Source organism: Lagopus leucura, unplaced genomic scaffold (assembly GCF_019238085.1).
Source record: "Lagopus leucura isolate 7727_CA_CO unplaced genomic scaffold, USGS_WTPT01 Super-Scaffold_100004, whole genome shotgun sequence".
NCBI lineage: Eukaryota > Metazoa > Chordata > Aves > Galliformes > Phasianidae > Lagopus > Lagopus leucura.
In genome coordinates this window covers 7,574,227-7,590,824 of record NW_024962264.1, presented here as the reverse complement: position 1 = coordinate 7,590,824, position 16,598 = coordinate 7,574,227, and the positions used below count along the sequence as shown (strand labels likewise).

Genomic DNA, 16,598 nt, shown 5'->3' with positions numbered 1-16,598 from the left:
GATATCAAGCTTGCAATAGCTAACATGTTAAATGTCAATTAAATCCATGTGTTTTTACAATTAGAATTTATTAATAAAGAATCTAATTACAAAATGTTGGTTATGTCAATTTGTGTTAATTATGCAGCAACTGAATTTATAGCTGAAAAACTCTGTCAGCCCTCAACAGCACATTAAAAAAAAATCCTTTTTTTTTTTTTTTTGCATTTAACACGTATTTTGTTGTACTAGTTGTAGCAGATGGGGAGAAAATGCTAGATTGATAGTACAATAAAACTGCTTCAATCTCATGATATTGAAAAAACCTAAGAAGAACACCTTGAGCATAGCTTTTGTGATCTGGTGATCACGTAATTATTGAGATCTCTTCATAACATTTTAAACAATTGTTCTCTAGTTCTGTGAAAGCACAGTTACAAAAATATTCCATGTGTAATGTGGGGAATATTCAGTAAACAAAATAAATGAAGTGTCCGTATTGTTAGTGTGCTATCACTTATGTAACAGTGATTCTGAGTGCTAAGCATATAACCATGCTTGGAGTACACTGATCATAGGTATACCCTTGATGAGCTAGTAAACTGCAAATGCGAAGCAACCAATGCAAAATGTGGGTTGTTTGGCCTAATTTCAATAGGCTGATATTTAGTCACAAGGACTGCTTTAGAGATTATTAGATCTTCTAATTAATTTAATTAATTAATTTAATCTTTTAATTTAATTTTCCCATGCCTGTTTTAGAGATGAAAGTGACTGGCTGGAAGTTTGTTCTAAATGGAAGAAAGCAAACTGAGTATAGGATTTTACTCTTATTCTTGCACAAGAAAAAAAACTTTGAGACCTACTGTCTCTGAAAGAACATCAAAGAATGGCATATATCCCTAACATACATCACAGCTTACCACGAGTGTCAAACTCTCATCATCACAGCAGTATAACGAGCTCTTACACAGTCTTAAGTCATCTACCCAAACTTGTAGCTAAGCAGCAATTAGTTTACATAAAGGCCACATGGGCAGATCTGTTCCATCATGTTTCTGGTTTCTGACCTTGGTGGCACATGGTATTTTAGACCAACATGCTTGGACATAAGCCAGGAAGAAGAGTTATTGCCACTAATGCAATGAAAGAAGTTATGAAACTGAAACTGTTGTGAATGACTAGAGGTATCAACCACAGGTAAGAAAGACAGTCAGCTAGCAGAATTTAATTCAGATAGAGAAAATGAACACCATATGTAAGGGCGAGGAGAGGAAAAAAGTGTTGGTTAATATCCTCAAAGTACACAGAATAAATTAAGAGAGTTGGAAGAAAGTCTGAAAAACTGGAGAAAAAGAGGGGAGAAAAAAGAGGAAAAATAAACTAGATTTCTATGCTATTTCTTCTTCATCTCAAGATTTTTTTTCATTTTGGAAAATGTGAAAGACTTTCAAGTAAACAGTAAACCTTAACGACGTTTATATTGGGCTGTATAAAGAATTTCAGTTCTGTAAAAGTAATTTTCCAATTAATTTTCACTATTTTTGTCTTTATCTTTCTAGTGATGTGGAGTGCTCGGTTACTGCTCTGGAACTTGGACAGATACTATCTTCTGCATGTAAAAGCGCCAACAGGAAAAGTTTATTTCCGTAACCAAGTTAAAATTGATTCTTTTTTGGTTGTTTGTTTGTTCAGAACACTTGTTTCAACTGTTACTTTGGTTTTTACAACTTCTACAGCTACTTTACTTTTGATTCTAATAGAGAAAAATTGATTTGATTTCCTCTTATTTCCTAGTTTATCTCATTTGCATCTTGATTTGGGACAGCATGCATTGGTGTCTACTTTTGCTGTGAGAATGAAAATTAGGCTTACACTAAAGCAAGATTCTGTCAGAAACGAATACTTCCACCTGACAAAACCTGTAATTAAATTCTTAAATGAAAATAATGAGCTGAAAGTATTTAAAAATTTGCCTTTTTTAAGTGTGAAGAACATCATTTTGGGTACAACTAAATTAAAATTCATTTAGTATAGAAGATTGCATTTCTTTTGTAATCTAAGTAATTGTGTTCCGTACTCAACCAAACTTAAATTACAAAGCAAAAAGTGGAATTAAATTTCCACACCCTGTTGCATTGATTGTGAGAGAGAGAGAGAAAATAAAACAGCATTTGCAGAAGCAGTGGAAAACCAGTCTGTAATCATACTTGTTTTGGAAAAGTAACAGCTTCCGGTATTTGTTTAAATACCTGTTTAATAACTTCCCATTTCGTTAACATTCAGTAATTTTCTGGCTGCATATAGCATGCACAGTCAGCAGAAACATTTAGTAACAACCTTTCTCTAACATTCCAAAGAATCATCAATCTATCAGTTCAAAAAAAATATTTACTCAACTTACTCTGTGTAATTTTGCTATTCTAAGCTATACATAACAGCATGTTCAGAGGGTCTCGCAAAGTGCAGTAGCAAGATATTTTATTCATATCATATAATATTTCTCCATGTGATCAGAAACAGAGTAAGACCACCTCTGCTTCTTTCTTGGATGTGAATGAGGTCTTGATGGATGAGGGTCCCTCATCAAAAACAGTTTCATGTGCTATATCTATTATTTCCAGAAAAGATTATCAGAAACCATGCTTTAAGCATAGGTAGACATTTTTGATTTATAGCCAAATGAATGAGGCCATCATACTCTTTTGTTTCTCAGAAAGCAAAATAGAAAACACTGCAATTTGGATTCGTAGTTTATTACATGGGAACAAACAAATAATTCTTTTAAAACTCTGGGAAATAATCCTATTTGCCTGGAGTTCATAACATATGCCTGAAAAAGAGTTGTTTCTAACTTAATCCAGATTATGCTGACCCAGTGTATACTGACATTTACTGAGCTTTGGTCTTATTCTCATGCTCTTTAATGAGATCCATTACACTTGTGCATCCACTCACTCAAATTGAAAAAGCAACCCTATAGCCTTTGGATTTCAGTATCTATATGAGTTATGCAAAACTCTGTTAGATGCTCTGCCTTGTCCAAAAGCAGGCTCTTGCTTTTTGTTTTACAAACTGATCTCTATGCAAGAGGCTGTTTCAATAACTTCCCCTTCTTACTTGTATCTTTCTTCAAAAATCTCCCGATGATTAATAAAAATCAGTATAAAGGAAATGTTTTCCAAAACATATTTTACTGAAACATCTCTGATCAGTTATAGACAGTTCTATCTGAAAATGAAATCTGAAGCTTTGAATCCTGTGCAGCTTGTAAGTGCTTCAGTAGTTAGTTTTCTGGGCCACGCTTACATTAGGAAGAAAACCTTCAAAGCTCCTTTGTACGTCCTTTATATGGCATTTCAAGTATCCTCGTAAATTCTATTGTTGAGATAAATACGCTTGAGACGCTATCGTCCTCCATCTTACATACTCTAAGGCAAGGCATAATAACTCAAAAAAATTTATTGCTTCTAGCAGTGGAATTCCAATGAAAGTGAATGCAGTTGTATAATATATTCAAGTAGTTATTTCAATTTAGTAATACTCTCATATCACTTAGAATAATGTCTTTTTAAAATTTATTTTTAATTCTGCTGATTATAACGGAGTTAATTCCTATACAAATACTGATATTTTTTTTTTCAGTCAGTACTTGGCAATGATCTCAGTTAAAAAAAAAATATTTATTTTTTAGCATAGAGTTAGAGATCATATTCAGGCTTACCTATTTCTTAACCTGGATACTTTTCTATCCTTATATATGATAAAAATCTTGAAAATGCTTCCTGAAGAACAGCTAAACTAAACAACGTTTCTGTGCACAGATGAAGTTCAGCCCTAGGTCTCATCACCCAGTTCCAGTTATTGTGGCTTCCTTTACAGTAGGAACAGATTTGAGATGGGTCACTGCTAAAACTGATTTCCTAGACTTCTGTCCACCTTACTTGCCTGTTTTTTTTTTTTTTTTTTTTTAAACTCATCTCCTTTCCAAGGACAGAATACCAGAATAATATCTTGCTTACTACCAAGACCTTTCAACGTTTTTCGATTCTTTTGAAAATTAACAATCAGAATAACAGATATTTCTAAAGCATTATGTATTGCATGAAACAGGAAGAGGATAAAAGAAACCCTAAGATTCAGTAACGTATCATTCATTTTAAATGGCAGTGGCTTCCTTCAAAGTTCTCTTGTTTTTACCCTTAGATTTACTTCTTAGTGGCAGAAAAGTAGTAACGGTTCACAAAGTATTTTTTAAAGAATAACTTGAGTTTAATAAAGTTGTTCAATATACTCATAACATTATTAGAACCAGCATTTAAGGATTGTAAAAAGGAATCTTCAAAGTGCTCAGCTTATGAGATTTGCAAAATTAACTTCGTAATTGCAGTACGCACCAAAATACTGCGCTGATAGGCATTTTCCAACCGAATGGAGTTCATTCCTAGCATTAAATATTACGTAGCCTGTCTCTGATAATTTCGGTTTACCCACGGATGGGTTTTATAATAGAAACAGATTTCCCAGTTATTTCTTCTAGACAATAATGTCAAACTACTCCACCGATTGCATATTGTCAGCCTGCTCATTTTAATATGTTTTAATTTTTTTAATCTTGTTTTGAGAACTGAATTTTGAAGGATAAATCCTGTTTACACAAACTAGAAGTCTTTTTCTATTAAGAGTCACGTTAGTTGTTCGGAGGAAATTCTTTAGTCAGAGGGTGGTGAGGAACTGACACAGATTGCCCAGAGAAGCCGTGGGTGCCCTGTTTCTGGAGGTGCATAGGGGCTTGTTGGATGTGGCCCTGGGCAGCCTGACCTGGTGGGTGGCAGCCCTGCCCACGGCAGGGGCTTGAAACTGGATTATCTTTGAAGGTACCTTCCAAACCATAATATTCTGTGATTTTATGACATCAAAGGGCAGACACTAGCAAATCAAGAATTAGATGCCTCTGAAATGTGATTGACTGGTATTTCTAAAGCTTTTTCTTTCTGTAACTCAACACGCTAGCATGCCTACCACCTAAGGATGCCTGCCAAACGTTAAGCGGCTCAGGAGTTTATCTTTAAATGAATATACATATATGTCCACCCACAAAATTTTTCATGTTTAAATCTCACAGTTTTTAAAGATGTTAGAAGCTTGGAAAGAATTTAATACAGAGCACAATACAGAGTGGGGAAACCTTTCAATGCCTATTTTAATTAGCTAGTTAGTTCAGTTCATACCTATTTTATGGCTTGATACACAACATTAACAGTTCATTACATGACTACCTGCTTACTGAACTTCAGACAGGGAGAACCTCTAGATTTAAATATTCACAGTGTTATCTTGTCTGCTTAGGTTTTAGCTAGCAGGTATAACAATTGAAATTCACATAACTAACTTGCCATCACCTTGGAAATCTTTTCTCCTTCACACTTTGCAAGGGAAAAATTCAGTGTATTTTTATTCCAATTGAAATCTTTATCAAAACAAGCTTCTCATAGATCCTAAAATGTATTTCTGTTACCAGATAAAATTAACCAAACGTACTTGAAAGCAACTTACTATAATTATTGCAATTTTTATTATATTATCCCTTTGCTTTTTATCATATTGCCTAAATTAGCTAGTGAAATAAATTAATAAACAATACACTGTAGTGAACTTATTTTATTAGTTATTTATTTTTTATTTCATAGCAGCAGCATCTTGAAAAGAGGTGGAAATGGAAAATTTCAGTAATCAAGTATGGCATACCTAGTAGGTATAATCTCCACTGCAGCTTGTTTTTCTTTTCTGTCTGCAAATTAGTCCCCTTCCACAAGGGAAATTGATTCCAATTTAACAGTACTAAAAGCCTCTTGATGTTCCTGTCTGGACACCCTCCAGTCTTTGAGGGAATTATATCATGTGTATGGCTGTTTTCCAGCTTCTTTCTTCTTTCTTTAACTATCATATTCAAAGAAGATCTTTCCATTACTTGTAAGCCTTTGGAAGCAGAGCAGATAATTAACTATCACTTCCTTTGATGCTAATTTTAGAATATTTCTGTTATCTTAGTTTGCATTCAGATTTGGGTCATTTAAACAAAACATACGAACAACCTGTAAAAACATACTTAATTTTTTATGATATATGAGAAAATGAAGAGACAAAGCTCTCAGTACTTAATCTACTAAGTAAGTAAAATGTAATTTAAACAATACATCAGTAATTCTCATGAGAGTTTCTATTTTTTGCATTATACAAGATGGAAAGAAAAATCAGATCATGATCTGTCAATAATGCAACATTTTTTCAGTAGATTGACCACAATCAAATAAAATCTTCAGAAAAAAATTACGTTTGAATTGAAATATTTCGTAGTTTGTGTAAGTCATGAGGCTTTTCCATCTTAAACTCTCTACTGTAAACAAACATACTTTATTAAGTGTACCTATAAACCTGAGACCACGTAAATATGTTACTGAATTTTTAATCTTATCAAGATCTTCACTAGTTTGCTAGGTTTCAATCAACAGAATAGTTGATGCATTGTTTTTGCTTTGACCTGGAACTGTAAATACTAGAATAATGTAAGCGTGAGGGTTCCTGAAGTAGAGAAAGAAAAAAGAAGGCTTAGGGTTTGTTCTCCTGCCTTTTTGTTTCTTCCCCCAAAACATGCTTCTTAGGTATTGTATAAAGACTATTAAGATGTTATAATCACAAAATAAACAAGAGAGTTAGGCAAAGCAGACTATGATAACAAAAAAGAATAAATAGAAGGCTTACCCCTATCCTGGGCTCACTCACAAAACACCAGCAGAGCAGATCTCCAGAAGAGATCCTTCCCCACTGGTAGCCAGCTCTTAAATAGGTCTAGGAATTGCCTTCACCTGTGCTCCTCTGGCTGACTCACTGCCCACCTCAGGTGATCAATCAGAGGTGATCAATCAACTCAGCAGTTCCCATACAGGTATGCACAGCATAACCTCCATACCTAAATGTTATGAGGATCTGATGCACGCTTTCATTTAGACACACAAGTCACCTTCAGAATATTTATTTTAGCCACTACTGAGTGTAAGAAATACAGTACCATGAATGAATAATCCAAGTAAGAGTAGACAGCTCTGGATACTTACTGGGAGAAAAAAAAAAAAGAAAAAAAAAAGAGCTGTTCGTATGGAAGAGATATCAGAATAAAAGATTTCACTGACCTAGTCTGACTACAAAATTTGAAGTCACAATAGCTGGGCAAAGTCTATCATTTTATAAAGGGTGGTGCAGCGAGATAATCAAAGGTGAAAATATCCATTGTTACCCAGATGAAAGCTAGTTCTCTTCAGTCTAGATCTGTTGACTCCCAAGGTTTAAGCATAATTTATGTCAGTTCTCAGACTCTTTAATTTCCTTGAGAAAGTCAGCAGGGGCATGAAAACCATGAATTAGTAAAATGAATACTTTTCAGCCTGTTCCATATCCACCTTATAGCTAGGTAGAGCTTTACAGATGTTTATCTTCAGCACCCAGGAAACTGACTCTATAACTACCTAGTTGTCTCACATATTTCTCAAATTTTCCCCACAGAACTACTCTTATGCTAAACTCTAGTTTATTTCCACCTATCTTTTTCTTTATGTCCTTAACCTTCTTCTTTTTTTAATTATTTTTGCTTTATCTCCTCAACTATTTCTTGACTGCATGACTGTATCTGTAGAATTGATAACTCATTGAATTGTTTTTGCAGAATCCTAACATTATTTCAGAATGATAACAAAGTAGAATAAGAAGGACCTTAAAAATCATCTAGGAGGTATGTTAAATAACACTACAAAAAGTTCGTAAAAACCCGCAGTCTCTGATGGACATCAGTGACATCAATAAGAACTATTTCTAGTTGCAAAAAAAGGAAATAAAATCTCCTAAGAAATATTAATGCATGTTTGAGGGTAAAGTAAGTTCCGACTAACTTCAGCATAGCTTATTCTCGTAGATTAGAGCAATAAAATCTTGTTTTCCATTTTCTTTTTTTTTTTTTTTCCTTGAGACAGAACTTTTTCACTTTTTTATACTTGTGTTTTTTTTTTTCCCCTAGAACTACTCAAAAACCAGTTATATTTTCATAGTGTTAGTTGAGTCTTTCAAAATTCCTTCATAGAGAAAAATAAACACAGTATGCATAGTGGCTATTCCACTTTCAAGAATTGAACTTATTTAGGACCTTTCTTAGATAACCAAAGATTTAGATCAATTTAATAGCTTTCTAGACAGTAGCTCAACAGTGCAATATTTCAGGGAATATTTTTCTACCTTTTTTAGTTTCACACATAGAACATAATGTATGTATATCATGGCCAATAGTGGTGCAAGGATCATTTTTTAATACATTAATTAAATTTAAAAAAACCAGCATGGAATATTTGAATAATAAATACATGATTGAGTTGTTGATTTCCAGTGATTAAAAAGAAAAGAACACTTTCATGTCAAGCAGAATATACCCAACACATCAAATAATCAAGAATGCTTTTTCCCATCTTCTTAGGCTCAAAGCTTTTCTTACCATGGTTAAAGTCCAGATAGTCTCCTGTTGAGCATCTTGCTGTGCTTTGCAGAATTGCAGTTCATCCCTGATGCTGGTAATTACTGCCATGTTAAAGGACTGCTCCCAGTGATGTCATGTCTTCCCACTACAATGACCAGGGCAGTTGAAATAACATGGAAAAACCCCACTTCAACTTACAAAGGGCAAAGTAAAGGAATTACGCTTCCAAGCTGGACTGGCACTAAAAAAAAAGTCCTTTCGCTTCCACCAAAAGGAACCATACCCAGTAAGACTTACACCAATAGGTGCTACAGGTTGCAGAGGTATGTGCCCTCAGCTTATGACTCTGGTATCAAAGGTGAACAGTTCTCTCTTCACCTCTTTCAAGTCTGATGCATTTTAAAATATTTCTACTGTGTGAGGAGCATGTATTGCACTTAGTGACCTACAGAACTTCAAATAAAATTTTAATACTTTCCTCACATTCTTTTTTTCCTTCTAATTCATGTTACATATCAAATTTCCATCCACACTATGTTACAAGCTCTGTGCATTGTATGTTTCTTTTTTTGACACCAAGGAGCGTCTCATCAGTTTTTCCAGGAGGATAGGTATCAATTCAAGACCTCCTGGAAAAAGAAGATAGTAAAATTTGCCAATTTGCTGGTTAGTTAAAAGGCTTGCTTTTAGTGAGATGAGTGGTGGAAATATGTGATTACAAATTTTTAATCTTCTGTTCATATAAATATATGGATTAGGAATGTATTTTTAAGGTAAAGCTTAATTGCCCATTGTAGCAAGTATATTATGACATTAGTGGCAAAAATCAGGGCACAGCTCTTCTTCTTCAAACAGCTTGGAGAGTGGTCTGTACTCTGATGAAACAGCCACAGAGATGGTGCAGAATAACAATTCATAATTTCCTAGGAAGAGGAAAGAGACAATACAGTGGTTCAAACAACATCACTCAAAATAATATTACATTGTTAATTAAACATCAATGGATAATCTGAAAAGATGCCTATTTTTAGATGGTAAAGAGAAGTCATCCAGGGAAATGCAGTACTTCTTTCCTGTTCTGAGTACAAATTACTCAATTTATTCTGAATTTTGGACATTTGTCCTGAAAACTGAAGTGTGATAGCCTGCACTTATACAATTAATCTGCCTTTATAAAAACATAAAAAACATGTGTCCTTGAAAAACAAAACAAATCAGAATGCAAATTAAAAAAAAAAAAGACAACACAAAATCTTTAAACTTCAGTAATGTAGAGAAATTGAATCCTGTAATGAAAGTGATTTCATAACAAGTTTCTAAATATCCTACAAATTCATACTGGGGCTGTGCCAAATCACACATACTGCTTGTGCATGAATTGATCCTAACTGAAAAGCTCTCAATACTGGTAGCAGTAAGTGGTATACAAACTCAGAGAACATTATTTCTCTTATGAACCATCTGGAATAATGATAGCATTATAGATTCCTCTTTGTCCTCATATTTTACAGGTTGGCAAAAGAAAAGCTTATCAAAGAAGAAAAAAATTAAGAAAAGTAACAATTTGTACTGGATTGAAATAATCTCCTCAGCAGTGGTAAATTCCTCCCACTAAGAAAAGAACTTCAGCAAAATCAGCTTATTAGTGATTTTGTCCCATGGACTGAATTTCCATCAACAAATAGAAAACATTTTTGAAATTTCAGGCCCAATCCTTCTGTCCAGGCTCTTTCAGTTCAAGAGGTTCATTTACTTTAATGGGCTCTTCCCATCCCCCAGCTGATTACATACTAAATGATATAGTTTATTTTTGAAAGCTAGTTTGGTCATACACTTAAAACAAAATGATAGGCATCTCTAATTGCTGGCAACAGAGAAAAAAGACAAAAACCTTATCAGCTAATGCTAAGGAATACCATCTATGGCCTATCATAAATATGTGAGTAGAAAGGTAGAATTTCTTACATGATTTTTTTGTACTTTCATGTTGCAGCACTACTTGTATAGTAGTCCAACATTTTCTCAAGATATATGGAAAAAAGAGCCAGGTCTCACTAAGCATGTTTTATTTGACTATTCTAACTGCTTTTTAGGACTTCGAAGGCTTTAAACCTTCAACCCTACCAATGCCACTTAGCTTTCATCTATGTAGCTTTCATCTGCGTAACAGCTGACCTGTTAAATCACAGCTGTCTGTAATAACACATTTGAAATATGACGAGGTTACTGTCCTAATGACAATGAGCCTTTATATGTGAAAAGCATTTAAAACTTTAGAGAGATCAAGAATGAGTGCTTTTTCTTTCTCTGTACAGCTTCAAAGAAAACCTTTGCAGACTAATAGTTCAAGGGTGCTATTAGGCAGTTTCTCTCATTTGAACAAAAAGGAGTGCTCTAACTCAATTCTTCTTCTTGCTACAACAATCTAATCTTTCATTTTAACTTAGTAAAATAAATGGTTCTCATTGGGTACAGAATTTATACACATGCTGCTTATGATACCATTTAAAGACAGAACATTGGGCGACATGTTGCAAGGAGTTATTAGTAGGTATCAGGACGAAGAATCATACTGTAACTACCATAGTGACATCACTGATTTATTTAAACAATAATATCAGCATTTTTTTTTTCCTTTTTATCTCTGTATTATAACCTACTTCCTATTATACTTCTTATGACTTATCTCAATTCCCAGATAAAAAAGTGTTATTAGCTCTTTTGGTGGTCTTCCCAGTTTCAACATTCTGTCTTGATCACTGCTTGAGCCATTGACAATAGCAATAATTTATATGAAAATGAAGCACTGTCAACTACTTGTTCCAAGGCTTTTCTTTCACACTGATTTCCATTAAATGAGAATAAAGAACACCCATATGTTATCAAGAACCTCACAATTTCCCATTGATTTCAAGCTGAGACTTCTGAAATCCATCTCTTAAGTTTTGTTTATTCTTCAGTCAACACTGAACGTCTCATTTTTTTTTCCTAGTTGTCTGTACAGAACATAAGAAAGGAGAAACTGTAAACGAAATTTCCAAGGAAAAGAAAGCAGTCAGAGTTGTGCCATTTTGGAAACCAGAGTACCAATAATTGTTAAATAGATTTGCAGATCTGATATTAGATAGAAGACGAAATGCAAGAAACTGTGAAATTAAGTACTCAATAACAAAGTCTTACAAGCTACCTCTCTTTAAGACACTTGCTATGCAGCAAAAACCTGGGTAACATACTCTCCCAGTTCTTGTCTTCTGTGCCTGTACACACTACTATCTTGTTCCTTAGATGTGTTCACAGATGATCACTTTCTTTCTAAATTCAAGTTGTTAGTTTCTTCAATTTTCTTAAAAACCGATCTTTGTTCTGTCTTACTTCTGCCGAAAGTCAGACAAGAGGAGAAAGCACCTCTGTTCATCTTGAATATCTCCTCTAGTGTGGTCTCAATCCCAAAGGCTCACTTCTAGGAGCACGCTACAGGAGTTGCTTTGCCTGTGTACAGCATTTTTGTTTTTTTTTTTCTGCACCCTTTCTCTGTACAGGAGTAGTAACAACGAAGTAAACACATAAAGAATTCTGGTAAATACAGGCGCTAAAGTCATTCTTCTCTTCAGGCTGGAGATAGAAGTATACTTATTGTGGACGTCAAGAAGAGTAGGTAACTTCAGACCTATGGGAAAATGGAAATTAATGAAAAATACTGTATTTTTTTCTTTCTTAAAAATCTTTGCCAAATATTTGGCATATACATAAATATTTGCCAAAAAACTTATAAGTTAATAGACTGCGGGTTTTGAATAAAGCACTTAGCTGATTATAAAAAAGAAACAAGTACTTTATACACTACTGAAGTATATGGCAGACATGCTTTAACACATTTCAGCAGAACATACATTTCTTAGACACAGCGCTCCTCAAAGTTGCCAGGTTTGCCCACTGATCTTAGCACTTCCAGTGATTTCAAGACTTTACGAAGACCATGTTTCCAATCCTTCAAAAGGGAAGATAAAGCATTCTATGTTTCATTAAATTTTATCCTTTCCGCCTCTTTCCCTTTCCATACAATCCTGAGCAAAACACATAAGAAAGGACACTGAACTCACCCTCCCCACTACTGGTTTTTTTCACCTGAGCTGGGGAAAGCTATGCTCTTTATTCACCTTAAAGGGGGCTAACAGAGGTGACACAAATGTTTCAGTACCTAGCTCTTCATCTTCTTTCCTCTGTGCTCAACATGCATCATCCTAACACCACATTGTGGAGAGGCAAGCCACCCAAAATCTGGAAACCACTCAGTGCCAAAACCATCCTTCTACCCTTTTTAATATGTATTTCATTTCCTATGTGATAAGAAATGCCATGCTTCAGATTTAGTTTAATATAAAACACATTTCTAGTGATTCAGGAGTGTGGTACCCACAGCTTTACATCACTTCACCAGAGGCTGGTTTTCCTCCTACTGAAGACAATAGCAAAAGTCTTGTAACAAAAAGAGAAACTGCTGGAAAATGAACATGAACTATATCCTTTCAACATTTTCTCTGCCTAATGGAATATAGTAAAGCTTTTCTACATAACTTCTGAATAAAACTTTATGAGATTTTGTTAATAAAGTTTCATTTAATACTTCTTTGAGATTTCTGGTTAAAAACAAAATCTGATTCATGCTTAACAAAAGAGAACAATAACTCTGGGTGTGAGGGAAGTTGAGAATTCAGATAATGGCTATGGTTTCTGGATAAATTGCTTTGGTAACATTAGCGTTATTCTTGCTTACCACAGCTTTCGACCCTAGGAGATAGTGCTCTTCCAAGTCATTTTCTTTTTTTTTCTTTTTCTTTTTTTTTTTTTAAAATTATGTGTGGCATAATAATGTGGCATGTGGCTTCTTAATATAATAGTGACAAAACCGTAGTTTTCAGTAGTTTTCACTGAACGTTTTTAGTGGCTGGACACAACTGAGACAACATGAAAACCTCATTGCAGGCACATATCTTACCTTTGTTATGAATGAACTTCAGTTTTGCAGCAAGGAAAATCCTTGGATCTTCCTCTGGGTATCTGCTAGACCTGGTTTCCCAAGAGCAAAAAGCTCATACAGGTTGGAAAAAGGGAAGACAGTAATAATGTACTAAAGCCCAGTCTGAAAAATTCATAAAGACAACACACTTTAAATGATACTATTATCATATATGCAATATTATTACTATTATTATTATTATTATTATTGTGCTCCCAATACCAATTCTAAACAAAAAGATCTACTCGTGCTGGTTTGGCTTGGATGTTTGAAAGTCAGCAGAACAGAAATTGAAGATGCTAACATAATTTTTGTTTTGGAAATTTTTGATTTCTTGATCCACGAAGGGTCATATCCTCGCTTCATAGTCAATCAGTGGAAGTCTATTATGATAATCAAGAATTTGTTACTGAAATAAGTTTGATCAAATGAGCTCAAAGCCAAAAGATGGAGTTTTGCTAAGCTGTTCATGCCCTGTCATTTCGTCATATGGATTTTTCTGGAACTTTTTTTCTCATAGGATGCAAATGCTTTTAGAGTCTGTTTATTATGGTAAAGTATTTTATATAATAGATATGTATATTTTATATAGTATGGTATAAAATAATGTATTACGTACAGTAAAATATAAGCCTAAGCAGTTAAGCTTAGTAGACGTAGTATGGTAAAGTAGAAAGAATTATCCAACATCAGTGCCTTGGTTACATAACAAGCTAACCAATCTATTTTCTTTAGTGATTGCTATTACTAATTTTTATTGTTACTATAGGAGACCCACAACAACTTTCCCAGCAGTGTTACCTACATAGGACTTGATTATAATGAAGTGATTTGGAATCCACAAAGAGAGAGGTCACCCTACAAATAAGGATGGAGATAATCACATTTTCCAAAGGGATTTGTTAATTCACATTTGGCCAAGACATTAAAAGCAATTATGATATTAAGCTCTTATGTATATTAAAGAGGGTTGTTGTGGGTAAATAAACATGCATTATAATAGAAGCTTTTTAAAAATTGAAATTTATTCTACAGATGATCTCCAACAAACCATAGAATTCCAAATGCCAAGGAAATTTGAATTCTCCTGCTAAACTTCTAAATTTTACTGTTAAACTTTAACTAAGTCTAACTAGGTAAACATAACAAATATGGTCCTTTTAATAAGAATTATGTGATAACAGCCCATGACCAACAAAATAATCACCTTTAAGAATAATAAATAGTGCTATAGAAATCAATAGACATTCTCATAAAAGTAAATTACCTTAAGTATTTGTTTAGATCTTATGAATAATTTGGTCTTCACTTTTTATTTGAAAAGTATATTCATTATAGCAATCTATAGTGAGTAAAGGAGTGAAGGAGATAAATTATTAAAAAAGGAATCAGCAAATAACTGATACTACTTTCTGCAGCTACACATTAACAAATCCATTGTGTATCATTTACTACCTTCAGACACTAGGAAAATTCAGAGTGAGGTCTTGGTACTATTATTGTGCTTTGCTAAATTTCTGCAGCCATAAAATAAATCAACCTTCTATGGTCATGAATAAAAGGTAAATATTTAGCTAACAATAGAAATGCATAAGATTCCTGAATAATAGTCATGAAACACCCAAAGAAAACGTGTATTTAACCTGTATATATATGTATATAGAATAAAAACATGACTAAGGTGTTGTTATCCTTTCAACAACCACTCCATTTACAAAGAGTTAATACAAAGATAGATATTATAAGCTCATATACAGTGGATCTACCTTCTTTCCTCTCAACATGGTCTTTGCTTTTATTTTTCAGATACATTGTTCAGTGGAGGTAACTATGTTTCCAAAGTAAAAAGTTTTCTTTCTGGAATAATTAGGAAAGAATAGAAAAAGGAACACATGATGAGGCCATTTACTAATAATCATAAAATGCTTTGGTTGGCACAGGATGGTTGATGAATGGAAATCAATTACATTTAGAATGAATAGAAATATAAATATTTTGTTTCTGGAGTAAGTAGCAAGTGAACTGTAATACATGATTGTATGGAGACAGACATCATTTGCAATGCTGACTCTCACTGAGTTTCACCACTGCAAGACCTGCCTTTTTCTTTAAATTATCCCTTCAAAAATCCATAGATGCAATAGAAACAATGAAAACTAATGAATTCCTATAGGTATGGCGATATTTGATAAATAAATTACAATCACAAGGATAATGCTGCAGCTGCTTACAAGTAAAGAGATTTGGTAAACTCTCCCACAACCTGAAAAAGTGCTGAAAAGTTATTACAGGATGCAGAATTACAGTTTGCCCAAACACTGCTAAAAGTAGGATGGACAGATTAGAGCCACTTCACTTTTAAAGGAATCATACCTCCATTAGAGATCCCTCTTAAACATAACATATATGTTTCACTAGAAAAATAATTTTCCACTTAAGTCAACAGGAAAAGTTACATACAATAATATAACTTTTCTCTAAATATTTTAAATATCCTGCAATTAAAATTCTCACTTAATTGAGAGGGCAATGGCACAAACTTGGATCAAAATGTTAAAGAATAAAATGAAGTATAACTAACATTTTTACAGTTGCTGACAGACAGTAAGTATTGCTTTCCAATTCTGAAGCTCAACACACTAGCAAAAAGAAATGGAAAGGTCATTTAAATTCTTGTTACTGAATTAAGCTTTCTCTCAGGTACTAAGAATTTTTGTTACTGTTGTTTGTTAAAAAAAAAAACAAAAAAACAAAAAAACAACAAAACCAAAAACAAAACAAAACACGCAATAACTAGTTAATAAGCCAGAAACAGAAGACATCTTACTTGAGCAAGAAGTGCTCTCATCCAGGTCTTGAAGTCTGCATTAGTGCAGTCAAGTAATAGTGATGTGTTTTTGCCCTCTCTGTGCCAAGATGAACACTGGATGTAGAGAGAAATTCCTAAATACCTTTAAAACAACTTTGATTTCCTTCCCACTTTATGTTTATCCATGGAATTCACTCTTGTAAACTCTAAGAGTCAAATCTAACCAAATAGTTTCTAGAAAAAAAAAAAAAAAAAAAAAAACAAACAGGTAAAAA

The 16,598-nt window shown here is 33.7% G+C and overlaps 2 long non-coding RNA genes across 2 annotated transcripts; both read right to left on the bottom strand.

Moving 5' to 3' along the window:
- Positions 1–11,525: 11,525 nt before the first annotated feature.
- On the bottom strand, positions 11,526–14,345 carry LOC122180426. Its single transcript, XR_006179062.1, has 3 exons — positions 14,320–14,345; positions 13,494–13,637; positions 11,526–12,164 (listed from the first exon to the last, which is right to left on the bottom strand). It is a non-coding gene; the product is annotated as an uncharacterized LOC122180426 (long non-coding RNA).
- LOC122180427 lies at positions 14,340–16,390 on the bottom strand. Its single transcript, XR_006179063.1, has 3 exons — positions 16,342–16,390; positions 15,281–15,371; positions 14,340–14,372 (listed from the first exon to the last, which is right to left on the bottom strand). It is a non-coding gene; the product is annotated as an uncharacterized LOC122180427 (long non-coding RNA).
- Between the last annotated feature and the right edge of the window lie 208 nt (positions 16,391–16,598).